At 41.4% G+C, this 27,663-nt stretch overlaps 1 long non-coding RNA gene across 1 annotated transcript in view; it reads right to left on the bottom strand.

Moving 5' to 3' along the window:
• Positions 1-5,442: 5,442 nt before the first annotated feature.
• LOC148538232 (uncharacterized) overlaps positions 5,443-27,663 on the bottom strand; it is a 32,470-nt gene continuing 10,249 nt past the window's right edge. Inside the window, exons 2-4 of the long non-coding RNA XR_015872556.1 lie at positions 9,640-9,726; positions 8,587-8,724; positions 5,443-5,605 (exon numbers count right to left, since the gene is read on the bottom strand). This is a non-coding gene — a long non-coding RNA (uncharacterized LOC148538232). The remainder of the gene's footprint in view (positions 5,606-8,586; positions 8,725-9,639; positions 9,727-27,663) is intronic.

A 27,663-nucleotide genomic window follows, 5' to 3' on the forward strand; every position in this document is an offset into this window, starting at 1 on the left:
CTGCAAACATTTTATTGTGAGTCACAGTCAAGACTTAGGGGTCTTATTTATGTAGTTTCAGAGCAATACAAATGAAAATTTTGCTGATCTTTAGCGATCTGGGGCTCCTTTCTCCTCCTTACCAGCAGCTTTATACAGCTGGCAAAGACAATGGAGCATCTGAGAAATCGTTGCTCTCTCTAGTGTTAACCTGTTGTTAAATTAAGAAAAGTCCTTTCTCCTGAGAAAACACTTTTCACAACTTAACACATAGACCATTTAATTGCGGAAAACAAGTTTGCACAACTTAAACCATAAAGTCCTTCTTTCAATTGTTATTTCATAATGGTGTACTTACTGATGCCGAACACTCAGGATATCAGATGGCTCCACACACTAATGCATGTGACATTTACACTTTTGTGTGCGTCATCAGAAATGTCACCATGGTGTACTTCTAGCATACAGAGACATCTACCGAAGGCTTATTGGAGGCATGTACCTTGATATGTGCCGTGTGGTAAATCTAAGGGCCTGATTCAGAGCCGGACGCTATTTGTGCTCGCTCGTTCAGAAAAAAGGGGTGGCTATTCAAATGAATCGTTCGCTCTTTGCGGTCTGTTCATGCCTCTAGGTCTGAACGAGCAAACCAAACATGCGGTCGTTTTTTGGCAAACTACGCCCCCTGGCCGCTCGCATCCTACGTCATGTCCGCTATTTATTAGATTAATTGAGTAAATCGACCAGCGTATGAACTGCTCGCTATTCTTGTGGTTGGTTTTTCCTACCGCAATCACGCAAGCAGTTCTGACTATAAAATAACCCAGTGACATGGTCAGTGACACTGCTGTATTAATTATGCACACCCATAAAACGCCCGTTTTGACCTTTAAGCACGCCTGCGTTCGGATCTCCACTCCCCGTTTTCAAGCACCTTCCCCTGTTACCACCCACATACGCCTCCTCCTGTCACTCAAAATAGCAGGCATTCGCTATTTAGCGAACAAACGATTTTCGTCCGCACTGACTGGTTTGCGCATGCGTATTACGATCCGTATGCATGCGCAGTTGGCCAAACATCGCTCGGAACGAACGAGCGTTCGCTTACGAGCGGCTCTGAATCAGGCCCTAAGTATACTGGTGCAAAACCAAAGTGTTGTTAGAATCAGGGGTGGGTAAAAAGCATCCCTCCAGCTGTTGTTGAACAAAAAATCCCAGCATGCATTGAAACATTTTTAGCATGGCCAAACAGCAAAACTGTGATGGGGGAGAGGGGGGCTCTTATTGCCCACCTCTAGCTTTGATGGGCCACACAGCACAACTAATCTCTACTCTTGGGAGATGCCTAAACAAAGTACTCTTAGGATGCGGCCAGCAGCTACCTTCCTGTTCCTCCAAAATTACCCCAGCTCTTGCCATGTGACATCATGACATCACATGTGCTGGGGGTTGCTAGACCAGGTGAAACAGTTGCCATGCTAATGTACTGCTTATACAGATCCAAAGCAGAGGATGACACAACACAGTTTACAATGTTAAAATGAAATCTGCCCTGGCATATAGACACACCAGCACACATTCACATCTACCTATTGGCCTGACAGATGTAGTAGGAGCAGGTGCAGAAGCCCAGGGTCTGTGGCCTGTGGCTCACTAAAAGCATGCCTGTGATGCTGACCAAGATGGAGGAGCCTGTTGTAAGTGCTTGGGAAACTAGAGCATCACAGACACACCAACCTATCTGGAGAATGGCTACAATTGCTGGTCTGGGTTTTCAGATTATAAAACATTGCAGAAAAAAAGGACAAAAAGTTCAGGACATATTGAGTTGAATTAGCTTTAAAAATCATCATGAGATTGTAATGTGCTTTCCTGGTGTATAGTCATAAAAGTGTCATTTTATAGTAGTCTGTAAGTGATTCCCCTGAGAATATAAAGATGTACCAATCTGCTGTCATACAATAGGGATAAGCTATTCTCTGCTATGCAGCTACCCCAATTTAACAGAATATTCAGGCTTTTCTTTCATTTTTCATTTGTACAGTGCTTAACAAATGCCCTTCCTCAACCCTCATGGGACTGTCCGGTCCATCTACTGCTTTGTCAATTTTTGTAATTAGCCACCTACTGTTACAAATGAGGAAAATGACCCTTTTCATGTTAGATCTATGCAGGAAACAAAAGATAACCCATGCGTATGACAGCCAAACAAGGCACTTGCTTGATATAAGTTCAAGCAGTAATCTGCTATGACTAGAAGTACCGGACAGTCAATTAACAGCTGAAATGTAATTACGAGTAATAGCAATAGTGTAAATCATTATTACGTATTTCTGAAATGAAGCTAGTAAGACGCTACTGAAAACTAGTAAGACTGAAAACTAAGCATTGTGCAATGTGCATCACGAGGGAGAAAGGGGTAGTGGCCCACAACCTAAATCAGACAGACAGCATTTGAAGTCAGAGTAACATCCAGCCTAAAGGGGCAAATGTAGGATTTCTAGAGGAGATTTCAAAATGCACATTTTTGGGACAAAGCAAAATATAAAAAACTTTCTGCAATAAGTTTGCAAGACACGGTTTCAAATCATTTTACTGTATATAACATGTCTAAAGTTTAAACACAAAATATTGTTTATTCACATAGTGTAAAATGTTATCTAATAACTGTTAGAGGAGCACACCACACTGCATCTGTTGTACAGAGCCACTGGGCACTAGGACCTCGAGACTCCCGGAGACACAACCTCCGAACTGTACTACTGTGTGGCTCATCACTGTGTCTGTCTACTAAACAATCCATTGACTCAGATGTGCCTCTGAGAGTGTCCCTAGTTGTGGCTACTTATAGAAATCCCAATTACCACTGTGCCACCACCGCAATGCATATTAAATATCCTCCCATTGCCACCACGGCATAACTACAGTACATACGTGCATACTAAAAGCGCACAACAATGCACAGCATGCCCTGGCTGGAGCTGGATATCTTGGCATCCTGTACCTGCTGCTTACTACGGTTAGCTCTGTGTTATCCTGCGACCTGGTTCTACCAGTTAATAAACCAACTTCCTGGTTAAGTTTATCTGTCATGTGGGCCAACCTCCATCATATACCGCTGCCGCCTACTCAAACCTGCCGCCTACGGAACCTGCGGGAGACTCACGATTTTTTCGGGTTACCTCCTGAAAGAGTAGGTACTTTTCCCGCATCCTACCCACTTCCTAGTGAAGTTGGCAGAATGGGGAGATTTATTATTGAGAGATGCGGTTCGATTCTACAAGAATCGCAGCATTTGACCCCACCCCCTGTTTAAATATGCCTTATTCGCAGCAATTTACAGCGAGGGGTGGGGCTTAATGGTGTGGAAAGTTCAGCCCCGCCCCAGGGGCCCCCACAGAATTTAATCCGGCCCTGAATGTCCGTCCACTTTATCTCTCTCCAAGGCTTAGTACATAGACCATAATCACTTTTGGCCTCCTCTGCCAGGAGTGTGGGAGCGCTTCTTGAAATTCATGAGTCTCCTGACATTCAGGACAGTAGACAACCAAGAAATGAGTGTGTAGAGCAAAGGAGATCATTTACACACTGCAACTATAAATGTCAGATTTACAGTGCAGAATGAGCTATTCCCAGTGTGTTACTCGAATTCCACAAATGTGTGTCTAGATTTCAACTATGCATTTGACTCAGAGACAGATTATTTATAAGGTTATCTAGGCCAGTCTGTGCAGACGGACATTTTACTTTTTCTTTCCCTAAATAAAATGCTACATGCAGAGGGTATTAAGTACGAAGGGGGCCCTTGTGCATTACACACACTGCACCCATTATAAATACGCCACTGGCTGTTTGCTCCTCTGGCCCACTCTCTGTAAGTATTCAGACTGTCTCTATCTCCACTGCTCCAGCTATTTTCTTTTGTTACTCCCCTCTCTCAATACATCTCCTGCCTGTAACTCCCAGCCTTTCTACACAGCTCCTAATTGCCTCTCTCTCCCCTCTCAGTACATCTCCTTCATGTCTCTCTCCCCTTTCTATAGCTTCTACGTGTGTCTCTCCCATCCTCTCTGCACACCATCTGTCCTATCCTATATCACACCCTCTCTCTCCCTCATCTGCATGTTTCTTTCTGTCTATATATTCTGCCCAGCTTTTGGCTGTCTCTCCATTCCTCTGCCCAGCTTTTGCCTGTCTCTCCATGCCTCTGATCAGCTACTGGCTATCTCCCTCCTCTATATTCCCAGCTTCTACCTGTATTCCCCTTGCTCTGTGCATCTTCTGCTGGACTCTGGGCCTGATTCAGCAAGATACGCAGTTGCTAATACGCACGCAATCGGTCATGCATCATAGTGTGCATGCGCGAACTAACAATTCCGATGGGAACTAGGTTAGCAGCGGCTACGCAGTCCGAGAGCAGAGTGATTGACAGGAAGTGCCGTTTGTGGGTGGTGATGGGGAGGTGGTCGGGCGAATGCAGGTGTGCCAGTGCGTTTCAACTCTGTTGCATGGGCGTGCATAAATTAGCCACTGCGATACCAGATGCCGCCTGAGGCCTCATAGTGTGCGCAGAAGTTAGAAATTCCTGACCTGCCTTAACTGTGCGTGTATGGGTCCGATATTACTCGATGTTACCGATTGTTTCGCTATGTTGCCCTAGTAGAAGGAGAAGTGGGCGTCCTTATGTTAGGCTGTGATCGCAATGCGATTGCACACATTTACATATCCCTGTTGATATTAGCAACTGCGTAGTGTGCTTATTAGCAGAATAGCGATCCTTGCTGAATCTGGCCCTCTGATTGCAGAGCTTCTGCCACAATTGACAGCAGGCTGCACCTTGCCATATAGTACAGCTTCCTTCTGTGCATAAGCCTTGCTCCAGCCCCACCTCTGTTCCTCCTCCATATTCCTGAGCACATCATTATTCTGCTGTCTGCATTCTGATACCCCCCATTCCAATGTATGTCTCCATCTATCACCCACTGTCTCTGTAATTCCCTGTTTATTTGCCTCCAATTTTGAACATGCATCTTTCCCTTCCATGTGCACCTTTTGTCTCTAAATAATCTCATTGTCCTCATTGTGTGTGTACTGTATGTCCTCTGTGGGAACAGAGCTAACAAAATTATGGGCTATGACAGCTCACACAAATTCTAAATATGTTCTCTTTCTACACTCACACAACCAACTGACCCCAGTTAAACATTGTTGTGTGACTGGACAAGTTTTGCAATCTGGCTAGACTCATGTGCAGTATGTAACACGTATCCTCATATACTGTATATAATCACTATTTTCCTATAGAGTGCAGCATTGTGTTAGGGGAAACTTTCACCTCTTTGTTTGTCTGTTATTGCTTAGTCTTGTTTTGTTCTCAATTGTTAAGCACAATGGAATATGATGGCACTTTATAAAGAATTGTTAATAAATAAATACAAATAAAAATACATCAAGGCCAATCAGAACAATAGTATGGATCATTTACCATGGGCCAAATTGTTATCTGCATGAGGCATCTTCCCCTTCAACATTTTCTTTATGTATGGTGGTCTCTCTCTTCTTCCTGAGGTTGGCTTGTTCTCTTAATCTGGGGTTCCTGATGTAGATTCCCTGGTTCCTATCTGTGCTGCAGTTTGGGAAGGAGTAAGGAAAATATATCAACATTACTATAATTGTTTTGCAAATGCTGCTCAAGTCCAAATCTCAAGTTTGGGGCAGAATGTGGCTGTCCACCTGCAATCTCTGATTGCATGTACCCATCTTGAAATTTGCATCAAGATTTATTGGGCCTTATTCAGGTAATTAGTCCTGTGTCACTGAAATTAATTTAACCCACATGTTACTAATTTTAAATGTCTACAGTGTATGTCTTCAAAAACCTTTAGTTTTAAACCATTTCTACATCATTTACAGTGCTCCTAAAATCCCAAAAATTATTTTTTAATATACACCAAATGTTTTTTTCCTCAGATCACTTGAGGAAAACTAAAGTTCCTGGTTAATTGGAAGACATGGGGGCATTGATGATGTTGTTTACTTCAAGAATTTTATCAGTAGTATCACCATAAAGTCTTCTTTTAGCGTTTGCCCCAACTTTTAAGGAGAAGTATACTGTTAGGCATCAGGCTGTTTACATTGTCCAGGGTCAGGTTTGCTCCCTGGTAGATGCCCAGCTGTAGTGCCAATAGATTGGTTTTGGATATTACAAAATATCTCCCCTGCTGAAGCCCATACCGCATTTAGCAGTGGGCATGTGATTAGCTTTACTACGGTGGTCACATGACTGCTGCCCAACCTCCTGGTCTCTCTGGTGGGCTCTTTAAACCAGTCTGTGTCTCAGATTGGTTTCATAGTGTTATCATTTGATAAATACTCTCTCCCTAGTAGGTGACTGGGATCCCGCTAAATATAGTGTCCCAGGGTATCAGGGAAGGTTTACAAGAGGAGGGGGCCAGTGGGTAGCCTCCATGTGGGCCCCCTTCTCTCCAGCAATAGCATTCTGCCAGAGTCTACTGTGCATATGCAGGTCTTCGGGAACAAGGCACCCGCGCTATGTTCCCGGAGACACTTCTCTAGTGCGCATCAGCCAAAAATTCATATAGCATCTTTATATAGGTGTAATTATTAGAAATATGATTGACAGCACAAAAAAACTCCCTTGATCAAAGCTTTATTTTGAATGTGTGTAATTATTAATCTCTTATATTTTTATATTGCAGTTCAGCAAAATATAAAAAAAAATTTGTTCACCGTGTTCTGCACTTGACCACTACATTGTGCATTTTTCATTCTCAAAAGTTGGCCTTTTATGTTCCCTAGTCCTACCCTAACCACTCCTCACTGCAGAATGTATTCACCATCTATTCATAGCATACACATTTTCTGAAGCACAAATTAGCAATAACAGTTTGGAATGGGATAGCAAACTGGAAAGTTAAAGATTTAGCATCAGAACATAGCACCTGCATAAAAGGGCCTGCTCCACTGCAAAGCTTGAGTTATCCGCAAGTTTGCTCATCTCTAAAAGGATAGTTTATTGAAGTTTTACTAGTCTGCCTTTGTTGGCGCAAAATTGGAAGTGACTGCCAAAGAGTTGAGTCAAAAACTACCAGAAAATGGCTATGATCAATGAGATTGCTTGCATGCAGTTTGAGCTATTTGTCCAACCAGAACATAATAAAGAGGCACATTAAACATCTGTATTAATGTGTCATTAATTATTTTTTAATTAAGGGGCTCAATCAATGTTAGGATGCTTGTCCTTTTACCAGCACTCACAATTGTGTAACTCGAAGTTAAGTGTATCAATATGTTTTTGTATACAGGTTAATTTGAAGCATAGATACTGTATTTGTATCATCTGTTCATTATTAATTGGAGATAAATGTTTATAGACAATATAGAACAAGTGTAATAACCTTTTACAGAGCCCATCAACACTACTCCTTGAGGCTGTTGGAACCACCTAGCAGCTGGCTGGTCAAAGAGGTTTTAATGCTCGTATTGGCTGCAGGCTGGTCCTAACCTTACTCAAAATGGCTTAGAAATGTGAATCGTTAGGAGAAAATTAGCAGGAAACATGACTAAAACATATAATTATTTACTTATATTCCTTTTACATAGACTATAACTGTAAACAACATCATGAATTAATATTTCTTTGTAACAAGTTAATTTTCCAAGTGTACTAAACTAAATGAATGATAAATGGAAACAAATTAGACATATTACTTTGCACAGGAGACAGTATTGACCTATTTTAAAATGCATTATAAGCCCAGTTTAAAAGTAGAAGATTCACAGTAATTGATCAGCAGGAACACTAATGTTCTCAACATCAATAAGAGTGCTCATTCCTTCACTGGTAATATTAAGGCTTTTTAGCTTAGTAAAACATGATCACAAAACAGCCAGAATAAAATTGCTTAACAAAATAAAAGTGACATAGCTTAAAAGTCAAGGGCATTTTTATTGCAAATGTTTGAACAAGATATGTTTCATCTTATTTTATAGCCTAATAATACATGCTGTTACTTTCCCCCTCCTAAGTATTTTTGTGCTCAACTTTGACTAAGGCAGTGTAAAGTACGGATACCATAAAGGAAGGATATTGTTGCAATACTGAACTTGGCACTTGTTAATTTTTTTGTAACTGAAAACTGACATTACTAACCTAAAACATATATAATTTCACCAATAAATGACACCGATGAATGCTTAGTGATGTTTATCCCATTCATTGCATGGTTCTGTGAATTTTGTTGCCAAATGTTACTTGGAAAAAGGGTATTGGTGACCTTAATGCTTGCAAATCTCTGCAATTAGTTAACTGCAAATTGTGACCATTTATATATCAAATCTGCTGGGCTTTTTTACAGTATGGATCCTGGACCTGGTCTAAATGCTAATGGTCCCATACTGTGCTTTAGTGGTGCCCAAAGTGGAAAATATCACCCTATTGGGGAGTTGGGTTTATACGTTCCAAAAGAATGTAATAGAGTGCTCTCACCGGGGACTTTCTTCTTCAAAAGTGGTATAACATCATAGTGCATTCAACATTACAGCCTTCCTCAGGACAAAGCCCACATGAAATAAGGAGCAACAAACCTCCTGTCTTTCCAGCCTCCTGCCTTTCCACAGAGATTCAACCAGACTCGTGCCACCTATGTCACCTCCAGCCTTCAACCCATTGTGTCTCTCAGTCTCATGCTCTCTGTGTCTCTCCAGCCTTCTGCAGGTTACAATCTATGGGGGAGATGTTTTAAACTTAGGAGAGAGATAAATGCAACCTGTAAAATGAAAGTTAGAAGCTGATAGGTTGGTATTTTACCTCACATCCACTTTATCTCCAAGGTTCGATACATCTACCCCTATAGTCCCTAAAACATGGACACATTCAGGGGCACAAAGAGGGGGTAGGTACTAATTACCCATTCAGCTGTTGACCCCCTCTTCCTCTTACCTGTCAGCAGCCTCAATTCCCAGCCCAGCACTTGTTGCTGTGTGCTGGGCTGTAGTAGGGCCACAGAGGCTACTGCCGCTGGACAGCAGCAGCAGTCTCCTCTGCCTGTGTGATTGTGAGTGTGGGGGGGGCAATAACATTGATAGTGCCCCTTTGCTTTGCGAAGCTACAAATAAATTTTTTCCAATGGGGGCATGGCCGCACCTCCCACAGTTAGGCCACCCCCCTGAAAAGCATTGGAGCACCGACCAGCTCTTTACGGGCCCTGACACATATACAAACTAGGGTTATTTTTGTCAGAATACAATGAACCTACAAGTATATTTTTGGATTGTGGGAGGAAACTGGAGTGTGTGGGGGAGTAACCCACACAAACACAGGAGAAAAGAGGCAAACTACACACATATAGGGCCCTGCTTGGAATCTAAATAATGACCCCAGCCCTCTGAGGCAGCAATGCTAACTAGTGTGCCACAGTGCACATTCCTTTATCTGTGGTACTCTACCTGGCTCTAAAAGAAGGCACATGGGTGGTTTATTGATGTTTCATTTCTGACCCACTTAATACAAAAAATTAGTTTCTAAATATTGTTCACTAGTGAAACCCACAAGTATTGACAGAGGCAAATAATGTGGGAACATTTACGCATCATATGTATTAAAGATACATCACAAGAAAAAAGGGTAACCAACCTTACCAGGTATCTTTTCCTAATGCACCCTTCCATCATGTCCAGCGACCTCTTGTATTTCATTTGTAGGTTCTCCAAACAGGTACCATGTTCCTAGGGTGTGTAATAAAAGTAGTTTTAAAGATGAAACCATGGCAGAGCTTTATAGGTCAAAGTATTATGGGCGACACATGAAACCATTATTAAGGCACAGTTCATAAAAGTGCACATTTGGTTGGATAAAGAAATATCTGTTATTATTGTTTGGAAGCAAAAATATAGTTAATAATTTGTTTTGCTGTTGATCTCCAGTGTAATCCTTCATGAAATGTATTTGTCATTTATTGCATGCTTTTGTTTCCTTTAAAAGCACCTTACATTGCAACATATGCCCCAGTAATGTTAATGAGTTGACTGCTAGTAAATTGGAGCAATGGTAAAACCCTGGCCACAGCATGCAACATCTTGAAGTGCTGTTGCCGTTGGATGCCTTCATTTTAGTGAACTCCAAATCTTTATCATCATGTTTAAATGTTGTAATCAGTAAATGAGAAAAGGTCTCTTATCTGTCATTGTTTATTTGGTCTGGTTTATTACTGTAAGTAATTGATTTTAATCATCACATCTAACTTAAACAGCTTAGAATAAGTGAGTTTATTAGCAGTCCATTTGTGATTGTGTGCCTAATTCCATGTAACCAGAAACAAGTTAATCTGATTCCATAGATGTAATTACTTTCTAATCAAATACAGTTAAAAAATGAAAACAAACACTGAATTTTTGTATACATCACTTTACATATGTGTCACCTTGTGTGTTTCAAATGCATTGTGCTCTGTGGGGGGATACAGTTCCATTACTTACAGTAGGGACATACTGTAAATAGGGATTTATTGTTATAAAGACAATCAGGTCTCCGTTACTAGCTTATAATATTTACTCCATCCATGCTAAATCTTCACTGAGCCCTGCATGACATTTCAAGATTTCCCTTCTTAAACACTTGTTTCTGGCCCTTAATTTCTGGCAATTTTACCTTGGCATTAGCTGCACTGAAGTAATTTTTTTATTTTTTTTTTAAAACTATAATTATATTTAATTAAGTACATGGAAGTAACTGTGGTGGTAAACACACTGATCTCTCTCTCTCTCTCTCTCTCTCTCTCTCTCTCTCTCTCTCTCTCTCTCTCTCAGAACAATAATGACATACATCAATCCATTCAGGGACGGCGCTAGGCTTTGCTGCGCCCAGCGCCGTCCTGTGTTGCCACCCCTTCCCTCCTCCGCTCCCTCCCCCTGAAGCTACATAATGACTATAGCGGCGGGAGGGAGGGTGGGCATTTCCAGCGCCCGCCGGTTACAATGGCGCTCCGGGCGACGGCCCGGTTTGCCCGGGCCTAGAGCCGCTACTGAATCCATTCTAATCAGAGCATTCTTTAGTACCTCTCTGTGTATTGTACTATGCTACACGCCAAACATTTTTCTGATCCAGTTATAAATACAATGGTTCAGTAGAACCAGATGTGTATCACAAAACTCCTAAGAGAGAGCTTAATTTACAGTAGCTCAATGTTCCTTAAAACACAAAACTAAACAAGATATGAATCCAGTACTTCCAAGCAAAGCAATACAGATGATGCTAACTCTATGCAAAATGTATCTAATACTGCTTTTACACCTAAATCCTGTGTCTGACCCGAGATTTGGAACACAGGGGGTCATTCAGACCCGGTCGCAAGCGCTGAGCGCTCGCAACCGGGTTGATGTTCCCCCACTGGGCATGCGCACGTCGGAGCCAGCTCCGTCGTGCGCATGTGCGAGACCCGGCTAGCGACGGGCGCTCCATCGCTAGGGGTCGCGCACCAAAGGGGGTGAGCTGTCGATGGTGAGTGACAGCTCGCCCTGTTTGGGAGGCGGGCAGGGGGCATGGCCGGCCAAACGGAGGCGTTCCCGAAGCTTCCTGCTAGATTAGAAGTCAACTTCACCTGATCGGCCGGCCGGGCACCATCCCGCTGACTCGTGGAGAGACGCTCCGGAGAGTCCAAGCCGTGCGCACACACACCATCCGGTACCACGTGACACTAACGCCTGGGCACCAACCCGCTGACAACCGGAGAGACTTTCCTTGTCAGTATGCGGCTACTGGCTTACAGTAAATACTCTATTTAACAACTTGTCCTTTTTCTGCATAGCTGTTGGGACTGGCTTATTATAGCCCGTTACACAGGCATGGGTGACGATTACTTATCCTTTTGAAAATATCAATATAGTTGGGATATACTAATGTACGATTAAGTCGAGTGAACTGGTATCTAATATACTTAAGATTATGATGGTTCTGGTATAATCAGCTATTTTACTATTATACAGCTACCAGTATATAGCTATTCATTTAATATACTTGGGATTATGATGGTTCCGGTACAGCAATTTTACTATTATACAGCTGCCAGGTTATAGCTATTCAATCAGCCTATTCACTGTTTATCCCTACTCCCTGCTACCATAGAGGTTCTTTTTAAGACTCCTTTATATGTGTCAGCTATTGGCTACATAAGACGCTTTTCTGTCATATAGCCATTGGATTTACAGGATTGTGTCACTTTTATATTTATTTACAGTGTATCCATATTCTTCTGTTACTTCTGATTTTGGATTTTGATCTGTGATTCACATTATTCCTAATAGGATGGATTTATGCTTTCTTCTAACATTATCCTTATGAAGGCCAAACAATATAAAAAAAAAATGTCTGCACTCTCTCATCGGTGTACCTACCATGCCTAGACTGCAATGTCTTTGACATCAGGATAGACGTGGTTTGAGCGCACCGACAACAGAAGTGCTCTTCATTCTTCCAACCAGTCACCTACCCTGTTCTCTCATCCTGTGTCCTCTGTTTTACACAAGACGCAGCGACAGCAGAAACAGGGGAGACCATATCTGGGCCCCTTTGTAACTTTTTTTGTCTTCTTTATTAACATTGCATATGTACATGCTAAATATTATAATAAGACATTGAATGTAATTTAAATTGTAATTTTTATGTGGGTTCCCTGGATTTATGTTTTGATGGCTAAACAGGTTCTTCCTTCCTTAGGTGATACTGTATGATATATTCATATTTTCATATAGATGTGTAATGTCTAAGGTCTAATGTCAGTATTCTCTTGCCCCAAACAATCGGAACATTCAAGCTTATCCAATATTACTCAATGGGCTAAAGAGACTGGTTCTTTGATATTATTACTTTACAATTTCTGACATCTGTAATATATTCTATCCTAATCTAGAACTGTGTTACATTTCACAGTATATCACTTTATATCTGTGCATTGTGAATTTGGATACGTCGTTCATAATCTATAAGCAGAATTTGGGGACAACCCTATTTATTACGTTTGAAATCTTCTGTGTTATTCTGTTAGTTAAATAGCCAGTGCATATTTAATTCGCCATATGAGAAACAACAGAGTTTTCTCTCTACAGAATTGACCTGGTGCAGTTCGCACCCTTATATAACCAGGTGTATTGTGTACATCAATCTCCCGTTTATTTGGTAATCTAACTTGACTATTTATTGTCAATAAGAATATCTATGTTTTGTTAGTCAATGTGGTGCAGTGTATATCATTCACCCCCTTTTTTTATATACAAAATTAAAAGTTAAGTTTTACATTTTTTCATAAATCATTTTGATTTACCAACAGAGTGCCCCCAACAAAGAGTCTTCTTTTCTCCATTTATCCTAACTAATTAAACCTGTGGTGGTATAACCCAGTACTCGATAACACTTTGCGGTGAATTTGTAGTGCTACATTAACTTCATTATCTTATTAGGAAGAATTCAGGGAAAGTGGGGTTTCTTTATAGTTTTGCTCATCTGTCCCTATTAATTGACCAAAATCTAATACTATATTTAATACAATACCAAATAAAAGCTCAACCTCTTCCGAAAACATAAAAATAACTTAGTTTACTTAAAAAAAGAAAGTCTGTCTCAAAAATGCCAGTGTAGCACAATACATCCACAAATTGTTAAGTTACAATCATGAAGGAGTTAACAAGAACTTAAGAAGCATATCAAATACAAAAGACAAAACGTAGAGTGTAAATTGTCAAAAAGAACCAAAATAATTATATGGACTCCATAGAAATATAAACTAATGTTAGAATTTGCAGATAATTTATATCTTGGAACACATAAGTGCATGCATTAGTAGGATTGGGCAGGTAAACCATTTTTAGACCAACTGTTAACAGCTGTATTGCCAAACACTAACATTCCCTGCTGTTCCATAAATAATGCTTGAGACTTGTGCTGTATGTAACCATGGCTATTCCAGTTACAAGTCAACTGTTAATTGGGTATTTAACTACACTGAATCTGTATCAAGTGCAAAGAAATAAGTTTCATCTGTAACAAGTGCATATAGGTTAATTAACAAGAAGCAGGCCTTTTGTGTTGAAACAAGACTCCCTAATGCTGTACATCCAGGTGCTGTTAAGAGCCAATTGAGCTCCTCTGTATAATTATGAAATACCTTTGTGTTCTCAATTTGTTAACAAAGCACTGCTTGCAATTTGCCTAAACCTATAAACCATCATCTGTGATCCACAGCAGTAATTAAGTGACAAGCCCCTTCTCAGTAGGGACTTGGCACAACATAAGAGACAGGATGTGAATTTTAGGAGCCAGATGGATAATTTAAAAAGTCAACTTTGACAGCCCTTTTTCAATAATACTTCTGCTAAATTAGTATACATTAAATATATTAATATCCAGTGAGCACTCCTATCCTCAGATCGCTCAACACAAGCTCAACACAAACACATGATGCTGGGAAATAAAAGGTTAAAGAACAATATTCAGCAGAAGGAAAAGGTCCATCGTTCCTTTAAATGTCTCATTTTAAGGCCTCTTGGGAAGATAACATGTTATGTAAGAAGATGGCATTTGTCCTATACCGTGCATTGCAAATATTCTAGACCCCCATTTATTAACGAGTTTTATCACCAAAACGAGTGATAAATTTCACTTTGTAAAATAAATGGTGCTCCAGCCAATCAGCTCCCAACTGTCATCTTTCTAACAGTTGACAGTTGGGAGCTGATTGGCTGGAGTACCATTTATCATACACAGTGAAATTTATCACTCATTTTGGTGATAAAACTCGTTAGTAAATGAGGCCCCTAATTAATAAGAATATTGGCCCTCATTCAGAGTCGGTTGCAAGAAGTGACCGCTTGTTCTGAATGAGGGCAGCCACTTGTATTTTTTAGTGCGGCCTCCTGGTCGCTAGCTAAGCTGTGGGTGACTACCCACAGCTTTAGCGACCGACCAGGTTGATGGTCACGATGTTCAAGACCATCGCGATAATCAGGGCTTGAGACGAGACCCTAAGGTTGGGTCTCGGGAATCACAAGCCCCAGGGAGCTTCCTGCTCTGATCGAGCAGGAAGCTCCCCACTGACATCACTGGTGAGCTGTCGATCAACATCGACAGCCGCCCCTTTTGTAGTGAGCTCCGGAGCGAGAGAATTTCTCTCTCGCTCCGGGGCTTGCGCACGCGCCATATGGCCGCTGCACTGCGCAGGGCCTTAACATCAACCCGGTTGCGAGTGCTCAGCGCTTGCGACCGGGTCTGAATGAGACCCATTGTTCTTCAATAAATATTTCCTCATCCTTTATTTACAATACCTTAATATTTTAATAGATTACTTGGGGAAAGTGGCATGGTAATCAGTACTAAACATAACCTTAACATTCACTAGTATTAGAATTTGAAAAATGAGATAAATAATCATTTATAAAAACATAGCATGGCAATTTTTTTTTATAAAATTCCCAAACTCAGGTGTGGACATGTTATACACCTACTGTGACTGAGGAGATGCCAATTACCCAGCTGTGGGTCCCGTATAATCAGCACCCAGTGTTACTATGGTAGTTTCCATGATGTCTTTATTTCAAAGTGAATTAATACATTGGCATTCTCATTTTCAGCCAACAAAATGGCAGCCCCTATTTGGCATAAGTGACAGGTGAATTTTAAACAAAACTGCAACAAGCTCGATAGGTTTTTAGCACAGTTATGTTTAAGGGAATAAATTGCCTTTTTGATAGTGTGGATTTTTAATGCAATGGTCACGTTGTCATTAAAAATTGAGTAAAGTAAAATAATATTAGATTATTGGTATTAATATAATATATTATCATACATTTTTCAAGTATATAATATTTCATTGTATATCATACATTTTACATGTGAAACATTTGAAAAATTGAAGCAATGTCCCCCAGTGATGCTAAATTGATGCCTGTCACACTTATAGCCCCTACACAGTACACGATATCTTTAACAATTTGGCCAATTCCGACACATCGGAATGGCAAATCTTTAAAAAATGTGTAGTGTGTATGCACTATAGCGTGTAGCGCGGGGTCCCGTGGGGTCGTTAGCCTCATCGCCTGTTCTTATGTACTGCATGTAAGATCAGGCAATGCGGCTGATGCTCCCATGCAGCTCTATGCGGGGGTCCGGCATATCGAGCAGTTGGGCACCAGATCGCCCAGTGTGAACAGACCACCCGATATGTCAGCCTGTCGGTGCTGGGTTTGTCGGCGACATCGCTGGGTAAACACATCGTTTAGTTACCCAGCTTAAGGCTCGTATTCAATTAGTTTTGCGTATGCGATAAAGTTTTGCCTGCCGGACGTTTTGCCTACATCGTGTATTTTAGCCGCGGAAAATTATCATGTGCGTACCCATGATGAGCCCTATTCAATTCCAAAAGACGCAAAATAGGCGACACGCAATGTCAGAACAGGCGAAAAGTGGTGTGAGAATCGGGGAAATCAGCCTGAACCCCCCAAAAAAGATGCAGAAACATTGGCGATCAATGTAGTAGTGCCCGATTAGCCCTAATACTACTGTTCGGGGTACTTAAGTTCGCGCAATTGCCACTTATTCGCATCTTTGCACAAGTGGTGAAGAATGGCATAATGCAGTATTTTTTGGAGAAAATAAGTAGTCCTGTCAAATTTGGGGTACCTGAAAATGGGTGCTAGCATATTTTTATGTCTCTAAACTGCATTTTTAATAATTGCGAATTTCCACCCTCATAAAAGCACCTGCAATCCCAAAAACACTTGACCCCTTCTTAGTGCACCCCCAGAACCTTATTTTGATTGTTTGCGAACTCGTACCGCCACTTTGTGCTTATTCGCCCCAAAATTCAAAGTACTTTTTTGGGGTGTTCTTAAGTTTTTTTTAGGAATTTTTTGATGCAGTTGCCCATCGGAGGGCTGTTCAAAAGGTTCTGAGTGGTTTTCCCACCTTTGCACCCCAAAACAAAAATTTTGCACTTCTTTTCTCCTGCTATTCAGAGGCAAATCTATTTTGCCTATTACACGCGAAAAGCGGATGGAACTGAACACGGAGATAAGTTTTCATCTGGCGAGAAGTCGCAATCGATGATACTTTTTCACGGATCTCTGCTTTTCGCTTCTAATTGAATACGGGCCTCAGTCTCCAAGTTCTAAGCTAACACTGCATGATATTCTATTCTATGTGCCCATACAGATTTGTGATTATTCCTGCATTCATACCCATCTGCGTTCATAATCATGTCTGCATGTGTTTACAATAATTGTGGGTAAACTAGCTTTGTGCCATTTTTTCCCCATTGATGCCAATGACCTATTGATTTAAATACGGTAGTGTGATACTAGTAGAAACTAGAGATGTGCGCAGAACCACAATTTTTGGTTTTGGTTCTAAATCATTGTCGTGTTTTAGTTTTGGCAAAACCCAAGTCAAGTGTTTTGGGTTTGGTTTTGTTATTGGTATCAATTTTGGATTTCTTTAAAAATTGATAAAACCGATAAAATCATATAACTTGGGCCTGTTTTTGTTCCTACAGTATTATCAACATCATTAACATTAATTTCCAGTAATTTACAGACAATTCTGACCACCTCACAGCTCACAATACTGTGTTCACCAATATTGGACCAAGGCTGCAGTGAGCTGGCTGGCAAAACAAAGCAACAGAGCAGCAGCCCAAACTCATGTCAGTTTAATAGAATATAGCACATCTATGAAAAACAATTGTAAGTAAGTTCAGCTCACTTCAAGTTCACTTCTAACAAACATACACAAGAGCCTGTTTGCACTGGATTGTGGTTACTAGTTAGTGTCTGCCAAACAAATATACACAGTGACAAAGATGCCTGCAGTCTTTTATATGCTTCCTACCCAATCTATTTACCTACTACTCTGGCACTTGAAATCACAAGTATTCCAAAACCCTCTAGATCCAATTTTGAGCTCCGAGATCAATCCTCATACTCAGAACTCCAAAGTGATCTGAGCCGAGACTCGGTTCAACTTGGAACCCTAAAGTTCGGATGTGTTTGGTTTTCTGCAAATCCAAACCTCTCATCTCTAGTACAGACTTATTGAACTATATAAACAACTAGCTGTTGCTCATGGCTTTGTTCACAATGAAATCGCTTTTGCCACCATTTTCTTTAGTTGAGGTGTTCTAGTTGTATTGCTCTGCATAGGTGCCCTGTTGCGGGAGTGGCCCACGTGACCAGCCGTACTATACAGACTGGTGGCACCAGCGCCTTCATCCACCACTCACTTCAATGTCACTGTGTGCCCTATGCACAGACTGCTATGTAGCCTATCCTATTCACTCACCTCTCACACCAATGTCACTGTGTGCCCTGTGCACAGACTGCTATGTAGCCTATCCTATTCACTCACCTCTCACACCAATGTCACTGTGTGTCCTATGCACAGACTGCTATGTAGCCTATCCTATTCACCCACCACTCACACCAATGTCACTGTGTGTCCTATGCACAGACTGCTATGTAGCCTATCCTATTCACCCACCACTCACACCAATGTCACTCTGTGCCATATGCACAGACTGCTATGTAGCCTATCCTATTCACCCACCACTCACACCAATGTCACTGTGTGCCCTATGCACAGACTGCTATGTAGCCTATCCTATTCACCCACCTCTCACACCAGTGTCACTGTGTGCCCTGTGCACAGACTGCTATGTAGCCTATCCTATTCACCCACCACTCACACCAATGTCACTGTGTGTCCTATGCACAGACTGCTATGTAGCCTATCCTATTCACCCACCACTCACACCAATGTCACTCTGTGCCCTATGCACAGACTGCTATGTAGCCTATCCTATTCACCCACCTCTCACACCAGTGTCACTGTGTGCCCTGTGCACAGACTGCTATGTAGCCTATCCTATTCACCCACCACTCACACCAATGTCACTGTGTGTCCTATGCACAGACTGCTATGTAGCCTATCCTATTCACCCACCACTCACACCAATGTCACTGTGTGCCCTATGCACAGACTGCTATGTAGCCTATCCTATTCATCCACCACTCACACCAATGTCACTGTGTGCCCTATGCACAGACTGCTATGTAGCCTATCCTATTCAAGTGAACGTGGACCCAAAGCACCTCTCCCCCCCCCACCTACTGGCTGTGCGCATGGTGCCACACATATCACTTGCATTGATGATATTAATACATTTTGTTTTTGTTATTGCTTAGCTTTCACTGAATGGATCAAGATGAAACAAAGTGCAGGATATTTCTAAGTGTTTCCACTACAAAATTGTGAAGCTTTCATGAAAATTGTTTCAGTAGTTTTTGCGCCAACTTAGAACAAACAGGTGACACAACGTTCTAATTTTATTAGTATGGATCATAATAAATGTGTCATTGACATGAGTGAAGCTTCACAACATTTTTTCACTCTCATATCAGAGAGATCCAATTAATATCTAACAATATGTGAGCAACACAGGAAGCCCCTGGACACCCATTACTGACAGTAAATCACAATGTAGCTGATTGGCTAATGACACTCCCTGATAATTCTTCTGTCATTTCGAGACAGGACTCCTAGTAAGATGATTGTGGTTTCTCATGTTGCTTTCTTTTTCTTTCCCTTAGATAACTAATACAGAAGATTTCCAGTGAATTAGAAAAAAAAAAAGAATTGATTTTATTAATAAATTGGTAAAGTTTGGTATTTGCATAAGTTTTTATTTGAAAAATAATTAACAGTTGTTTCTACATGTTATATGTACATATTCTTATTATTATAGTATAATAAAGCAGTGTGTTATGGTCCAATCAGGGTAACAATGCCACTCAAGTTTCCAAATAGTTCTTCTTGACTCAAACAGCCCAAGAGGACTGGGAAGAGCCCCATTTGTTTTGGTAGTCTCCGGTAGGGGGAACACCTGGGCCTGTCTCACAATGGTGGCTCCAGTGCTTTGTTAACCAACAACGGTCTTGTTTCCACTATGACATGTGGACCCCAATGCTTGTTGGTCCCATGTTTTAATGAAAACCAGCCCAATCTATCTAGTGCTGGGGCTGACTGAGGAAATGGAGGGCATTACCTATTATTTATATATTTAGTCCTGGAGATTAATTTATTGCTACTTCTATTTGGGTTAGTGGCAGAGTTTGGGAAGCTCTGGTATAATATATTTAGACAAGCAAGAAATTGCCCTTTTCCTAGTTAAAGCCAAAGAGTTGCTGCAGCTGCAAAGATAAAGCCTGTTTACCTATTACAAAGTTATTGCCCATTGCCTATTCACTACTGTATTGCTAACTACTGTGTTGAAATTACTAAATTCCTTTTTTTTGCTGCAATCTCCTGCTATATGTATGGTGATCATTATTTGCATACAGTAACCTGCCCAGGATGTACAGTACATCCTTCTAGCCCCCTTTAATAAATCTACTTAATTATTCTATTATTTATTTTACTGTGTGTATGGGGCTAGCCTCTCTGCTACAGCCTGAGGTTGATAAAGCTTGTGGAGTCATTACCATAGAAGATGGAAATTCCTCTGTTGCTGCCATCTCAGCTACACCTACGTTATCTGTGCCCACTTCAACACCCGGGGTACCACATTTACATGTGGTTTGCACTGTTGTTTTAAACTTAAATGAAGTACCTGTGGGTAAGAGGCCTCATGGTTTTATTTTGACTTCACCTGGATTAACACACTGTGGGGCATATTCAGTTGTGTTTGAGGTTTTGCCCACAAAATTTTTTGTGACCTCGTGGACAATTTTGAATTATCACAATTTTGCATGCTCCTAATACCTGCGGTATTCAATTTTGAAAATATGGTTGTCTTTTTCCAACCTTACATTCCCAGTATTTAACTATGTAAAAGCAAATTAATTCCTTTCCCAATATTATCATTATTCAAATAACATTTAAAAATATTATCAGAAACCACAGGAAATTTTCACCACAGTATATTTTAGAATACATAGAGGGTGACTGTTAAAATAAAAACCGACCTAGGGTAAAATAGTCAGACAAGCCTAATGAAGCACAAGAGGAGTGAAACAAACTCTGTGATAACTAGAACTGATTTGACCCTTTTCTTTGTACTGTAATGGGTGATTGTGTACCTTTGCTACTTTCCTCTGGATTTATGTTTTTTTTTCTCATGAATTATTTAAATGCTGCAATTTCCAATCTACAATTACTTTCAAAGAAGCCGAGATTGGGGAAAATAATCACAATTTAAACTACTAAAAACTGCATGACACCAGCAGAAAGCAACACTTCAGAACTATAGTTAATTCCAAAAAATGCTTTCTTCTGCGAATAGCTCATTATTTTTTCCCTTCTCTTTCTTCTTAATTTGAACAGCATGTACAATGACAACATCAATTTAAGTAAAATCAAATAAGGGCAGAGGGCTTCCTTCTATATAGTTAGGTGCTCTATATTTTTTCTCTAATATTATGCAATAGATTTTCATATGGTTCCACTGTAAATAATCCTACAAGGTAGAGATATTTTTAGAAACTTAATTTGCTTGGCTGTATTAATGGTTCATTCTTTATGATATAAATGTTCCACAATGAATATACGTTGCAGAATCTAATTGTTTTTACACTGGATTCTAGTACAGTTTACTTAATATGAGATTGAATTGATACCAGTGATGGACAGCAGAGCCATCACCAGCACGCCCTTCTCCAGTTGGCTTCAGCTTTGACATATTCTCATAGTATTACACTGGCAGACTTCATCTGTAGTCATAGTCTGACTGCGGCCCACATCAGATACTTAATTAATTAATTAATTTATTCATTCATTCATAGGTAGATAATAATTTGAATTATTTTACATACACAGTGAATTAGCTATTAGCTTAGTAGGTGTTGCTTACTGTTGCTCTCAATGAAGTGGGGATGGTGGCACATGGACAAATCTCAGGGTAGTTTTGGAGAATATATGGGGTATTTTAGGGTGAATGGGATCATTTCAAGTGGAAGGTCTGAGAGACATGTGAATGGCTGTCTTAGGGCATAAATAAATGTATTATTTTATCTTAATACAGAGGGTTTTGTACAACTGTTCTGAAGATTAAATGGGTGTTTCGTTATGGTCATCAATTACAAGAAACTGTTTCAATGGTTCAGACAATTTTATGTTGCAAGTATTTGTGCTTAATTGGAAATGATCAAAGATGGTGGGAGAATGTCGGGCTTTTATAACAGTTTGACTTTAGGGACATACTGTACATTGTTTTCAGATATTCTGTGTAAACTTTACAGGGATATCATATTTTCTCCAATCATAGCTAAGGAGTTATCTAATATCTACGTAACCATGACAGTTTAAGTTAATTAGGTGCCTAGTGTTTTTTCCTTAGTACTTTGGAATGAAGAAAAATAAAATAAATTAGATAAAATATATGACTGAGTCATGTTATATGGAAGCTTTTTGTACCTTTAAGTAATGGAATATATATTTTTATATATATATATATATATATATATATATATATATGTCTTTCAGTGACGAATTGTACCTAGGGGCTGAAGCTCCCCCAGGAAAATATGCCACCCACAACAGAGGCAGTGACTTCATATTGGAAATGCTTCCTGCTAATCACATGATGGACAGGCAGTCCCATGAGGAAGTGTTTTCTTCCCATGGTATTGCCAGTCTTGGCTGTGATAGAAGAAAGCGTTCCATGTGGGAAGCCACTGCCCTGCTATCATGGCAGACCTTCCCAGCTTCAAGGGGCTGCATCAGATGAAGTCCCTGGAAGCCGGTCTGCTTGTTAATTTGTGCTCATATTTAGGATCACAATCCTGTGCCTGTGTACAATTACAGACCAGATGTGCATTGAATCCACTGTAACTTCTTTAAACAGACCAAGCAACAGGAAAATAAAAGCATGCAACATAGGACCATTACAGCCATTGGGGAACTTGCAGATATACTGCACCCTCCATCTAATTAAGTTTAATTTTGCAATAACAGACACTTCCTGTAGTTGCATATTACTTCCTCTACAGATCCCCTTTCAAACTCAGTAACCAGTTCAATTCACAATGCCTGCCGTGTATGTGTGCCTCACAGAAGATCCTTTTACAGTATTCAATGTCTCTCAGTGACTCACAGAAGATCCCTTTACAGTATTCAATGTCTCTTAGTGCCTCACAGAAGATCCCTTTACTAGATTATATGTCTATTAGTGCCTCACAACAGCTCCCTTCATCATCATCCTGTCTCAGTGTGCCTCACAGCAGCTCCCTTCATCATCCTTCCAGTCTCAGTGTGCCTCACAGCAGCTCCCATCATCATCCTTCCTGTCTCAGTGTGCCTCACAGCAGCACCCTTCACTATCCTTCCTGTCTCAGTGTGCCTCACAGCAGCACCCTTCACTATCCTTCCTGTCTCAGTGTGCCTCACAGCAGCTCCCTTCATCATCCTTCCAGTCTCAGTGTGCCTCACAGCAGCAGCCTTCACTATCCTTCCTGTCTCAGTGTGCCTCACAGCAGCTCCCTTCACTATCCTCCCTGTCTCAGTGTGCCTCACAGCAGCTCCCTTCACTATCCTTCCTGTCTCAGTGTGCCTCACAGCAGCTCCCTTCATCATCCTTCCTGTCTCAGTGTGCCTCACAGCAGCTCACTTCACTATCCTTCCTGTCTCAGTGTGCCTCACAGCAGCTCCCATCATCATCCTTCCTGTCTCAGTGTGCCTCACAGCAGCACCCTTCATCATCCTTCCTGTCTCAGTGTGCCTCACAGCAGCTCCCTTCACTATCCTTCCTGTCTCAGTGTGCCTCACAGCAGCTCCCTTCACTATCCTTCCTGTCTCAGTGTGCCTCACAACAGCTCCCTTCATCATCCTTCCTGTCTCAGTGTGCCTCACAGCAGCACCCTTCATCATCCTTCCTGTCTCAGTGTGCCTCACAGCAGCTCCCTTCACTATCCTTCCTGTCTCAGTGTGCCTCACAGCAGCACCCTTCATCATCCTTCCTGTCTCAGTGTGCCTCACAGCAGCTCCCTTCACTATCCTTCCTGTCTCAGTGTGCCTCACAGCAGCTCCCTTCATCATCCTTCCTGTCTCAGTGTGCCTCACAGCAGCTCCCTTCACTATCCTTCCTGTCAGTGTGCCTCACAGCAGCACCCTTCATCATCCTTCCTGTCTCAGTGTGCCTCACAGCAGCTCCCTTCACTATCCTTCCTGTCTCAGTGTGCCTCACAGCAGCTCCCTTCACTATCCTTCCTGTCTCAGTGTGCCTCACAGCAGCTCCCTTCATCATCCTTCCTGTCTCAGTGTGCCTCACAGCAGCTCCCTTCACTATCCTTCCTGTCAGTGTGCCTCACAGCAGCACCCTTCATCATCCTTCCTGTCTCAGTGTGCCTCACAGCAGCTCCCTTCACTATCCTTCCTGTCTCAGTGTGCCTCACAGCAGCTCCCTTCACTATCCTTCCTGTCTCAGTGTGCCTCACAGCAGCTCCCTTCATCATCCTTCCTGTCTCAGTGTGCCTCACAGCAGCTCCCTTCACTATCCTTCCTGTCTCAGTGTCCCTCACAGCAGCTCCCTTCACTATCCTTCCTGTCTCAGTGTGCCTCACAGTAGCTCCCTTCATCATCCTTCCTGTCTCAGTGTGCCTCACAGCAGCACCCTTCATCATCCTTCCTGTCTCAGTGTGCCTCACAGCAGCTCCCTTCACTATCCTTCTTGTCTCAGTGTGCCTCACAGCAGCACCCTTCATCATCCTTCCTGTCTCAGTGTGCCTCACAGCAGCACCCTTCATCATCCTTCCTGTCTCAGTGTGCCTCACAGCAGCTCCCTTCACTATCCTTCCTGTCTCAGTGTGCCTCACAGCAGCACCCTTCATCATCCTTCCTGTCTCAGTGTGCCTCACACAAAATAATTTATTACCAATACAGTTCTAAAGTGATTTATGTTATTTTTATTGTAAAAATGCTTTTTCATATTTATTTATATCGGTGACATAAGGGTTCATTTTAAAGGTTCTTATGCAAGTTATGAAAGCCTGGTTTGCAAAAAAACTCACATAATGCTGGTTAAATCAGCTTTTACAATAATTATTAATGAAATGACACAGTATTAGATAAAAGCAAAACTGTGTAGCAAAGAAAGCCTGATTCAGCATGGATCACAATTGCAACCGAGTACGCAGATCAGCTGTATGCACCACAGTGCGCATGCACAGGACAACATTGCAATCGCACTGTGATCACGCACACAGATAGAAAGTGAGTGACAGGACATCAGTGTTTGGGGGCGGTGACAGGGGAGTGGTTGGAGAAACGCAGGCGTGCCTGTCCGCTTGAACACCATTGCATGGGCGTGCATAAATTAGCCACTGTGACGGCATCCACAGCTTGTGTACTCACTGTGGGTCTGATTCAGAGCCAGACGCTCTGACAGAGCGCTCGCTCTGAATCAGGGCCGGCCTTCTGTTTTTTTAGAGCGGCCTCCTGGCCGCTCGAATAGCTGTGGGTGACCACCCACAGCTATAGCGAGCGGCCAGGAAGATGGTCGCGATGGTCAAGGCCATCGCGACCATTGGGCTTGCGACAAGACCCTTGTGGTAGGGTCTCGTTACCGCAAGCCCAAGAGTGCTTTCGGCTCTAACAGAGCCAAAAGCACTCCCACTGACATCACTTGTGATGTCAGTGGGGACGACCCCAGACGGTAGGCGTTCCCATGGGAATGCCTCCGTCTGGGCAGCCACGCCCCCGGCCCACCCATCAAAGGGGGCGTGCTGTCACTCAACATCGACAGCACGCCCCCTTTGGTGAGAGATCCGGAGCGACAGTTTGCCCGTCTCTATCCGGGTCTCGCGCATGCGCACGACGGAGCCTGCTCTGTCGTGCGCATGCGCACTGGGCCACCATCGACCCGCTTGCGAGCGCACAGCGCTCGTGAGCGGGTCTAAATCAGGCCCTGTGTGCGAAGAGATATGCAATTTCTGAGACAGGTCAGAGCTGCTGTAATTGTGCGTGAGGGGCCGATGTTAGTCGATGTTACCGATGTATACCCAGAACTGTAAGGTATTACGAATGTGAGATAGTGGTAGTGGATGTCTCTATGCTGGCTGAGCGGTTGCAAACATTAGCATATTTAGCAGCAGAACTGCATGCGTAATTGCAGCTGCGATCGCAATAGAGATCCAAGCTGCATCAGCCCCTGAGTTCCTGCATGTTACAGTGTTTTGTAGCTAATCGATCAGTTTGCAATTCAGAACAATTTTGTCATGTTTGCAAATATATATTTTACATTTTTTCTTCTTTTTTAAAGTTCATGTTAAGCAAGATGTTGATAAGACTTTACCATGAAACACATTTTTGTTTGACAGAACAATCCAATGTTTCCCCCTGATATTTGTATTGTGTCCTGTAGCTCAAATCATTCTGCAAACCAAAAATTAAAGTTCATTTCTGCACAGAAACTTTCATATTAAAAAGTCACCCCTGGTTACTTCAGTGTGTGGAAGTCAGACTGTGTTCACAGGTCTACTCAATAAAAGGAGCAGTCTTTAATAATTAATTATCCTAATGTGCTTAAGTTTATAAACCTTTGAACCATAAAATGGACATTCACATTTGATTATAATCCAACAAAATATCTAGAGCATTTAATGAAACCATAATCATATAATAATGGAAATAATAGTATTGCCAGCAAGGAAAAACATAAGGCAATATATTATGTTAAATACTATTTTTTATGTGCATTCAGTACAAAACATTTTCTCTGTTTTCTAACATTTTAAACCAGTGTGAGTGATTTATTATTTCAATTTATGAGGTATCTAGACGACCACAATTGTGTCAAATGATAAGTTCAGTGGCCACACATTTACAATGAAAGCTTTCATCTTTTACTAGCCATGCCTTATAGGAACCAACACACAACATTATCAACTTGTCAACCTGGCACATAAAAAATAAAAACAATTATTCAGTAAGTATATTAATATTTATGTGCTCTGACCATGGTCTTTAAAGATTTAATCCTTTATTTTTCACAGGCCACATGGAAGAGATATAAACAAAATATTTGAGACTGAACCCTTCAGCATTTCCAGTAAAACCCTCTTTCCATAATACACTATTATCTGTGATCTGAGGCTTCAATGTCAAGCTGGAAATTTCATGTAGTGGTTAGGGCACGTTGCAGGGACAAATTCTTATTTCCATTGTCCCGCAGGAAAACAATGTATGGCACCAGTAACAAGTCTGTTATTTCCTATCCAAACAGTTTATGTATAAAAATGTGATGTCTGCAGTCTTGAAGCTATTTAGCTTTAAAAAAGAAGATATCCTGCTTTATGCAGAACAACCAGAAGATGGCATGCTCTCTACATTGATTGAGTTCTGTCATCCAACACATAATGTTAACAGTCATTTTTTCCACTCACAAGTACAAAGTAACAAATACTGAAAGCTTTAGAACTAAAAATAACCCTTCAGTCTACAGCTCTCTAGTTTAACAGAACATTTGTTATGCAGTAACAGAGCTTATACACAACATTAAGTGATTCCAGGAAGCAACCAGGACATATTCCAACATGTTTCCTCTCATGGCAATGCTGACTGGGACATTATCACAAGTCTGTCCTCAGATGTACCACAGTTTTAATGACTTCATGGTTGACTCAATCACTGGT

Source organism: Taudactylus pleione, unplaced genomic scaffold, assembly GCF_031769625.1.
Source record: "Taudactylus pleione unplaced genomic scaffold, aTauple2 ptg000041l, whole genome shotgun sequence".
NCBI classification, from domain to species: domain Eukaryota; kingdom Metazoa; phylum Chordata; class Amphibia; order Anura; family Myobatrachidae; genus Taudactylus; species Taudactylus pleione.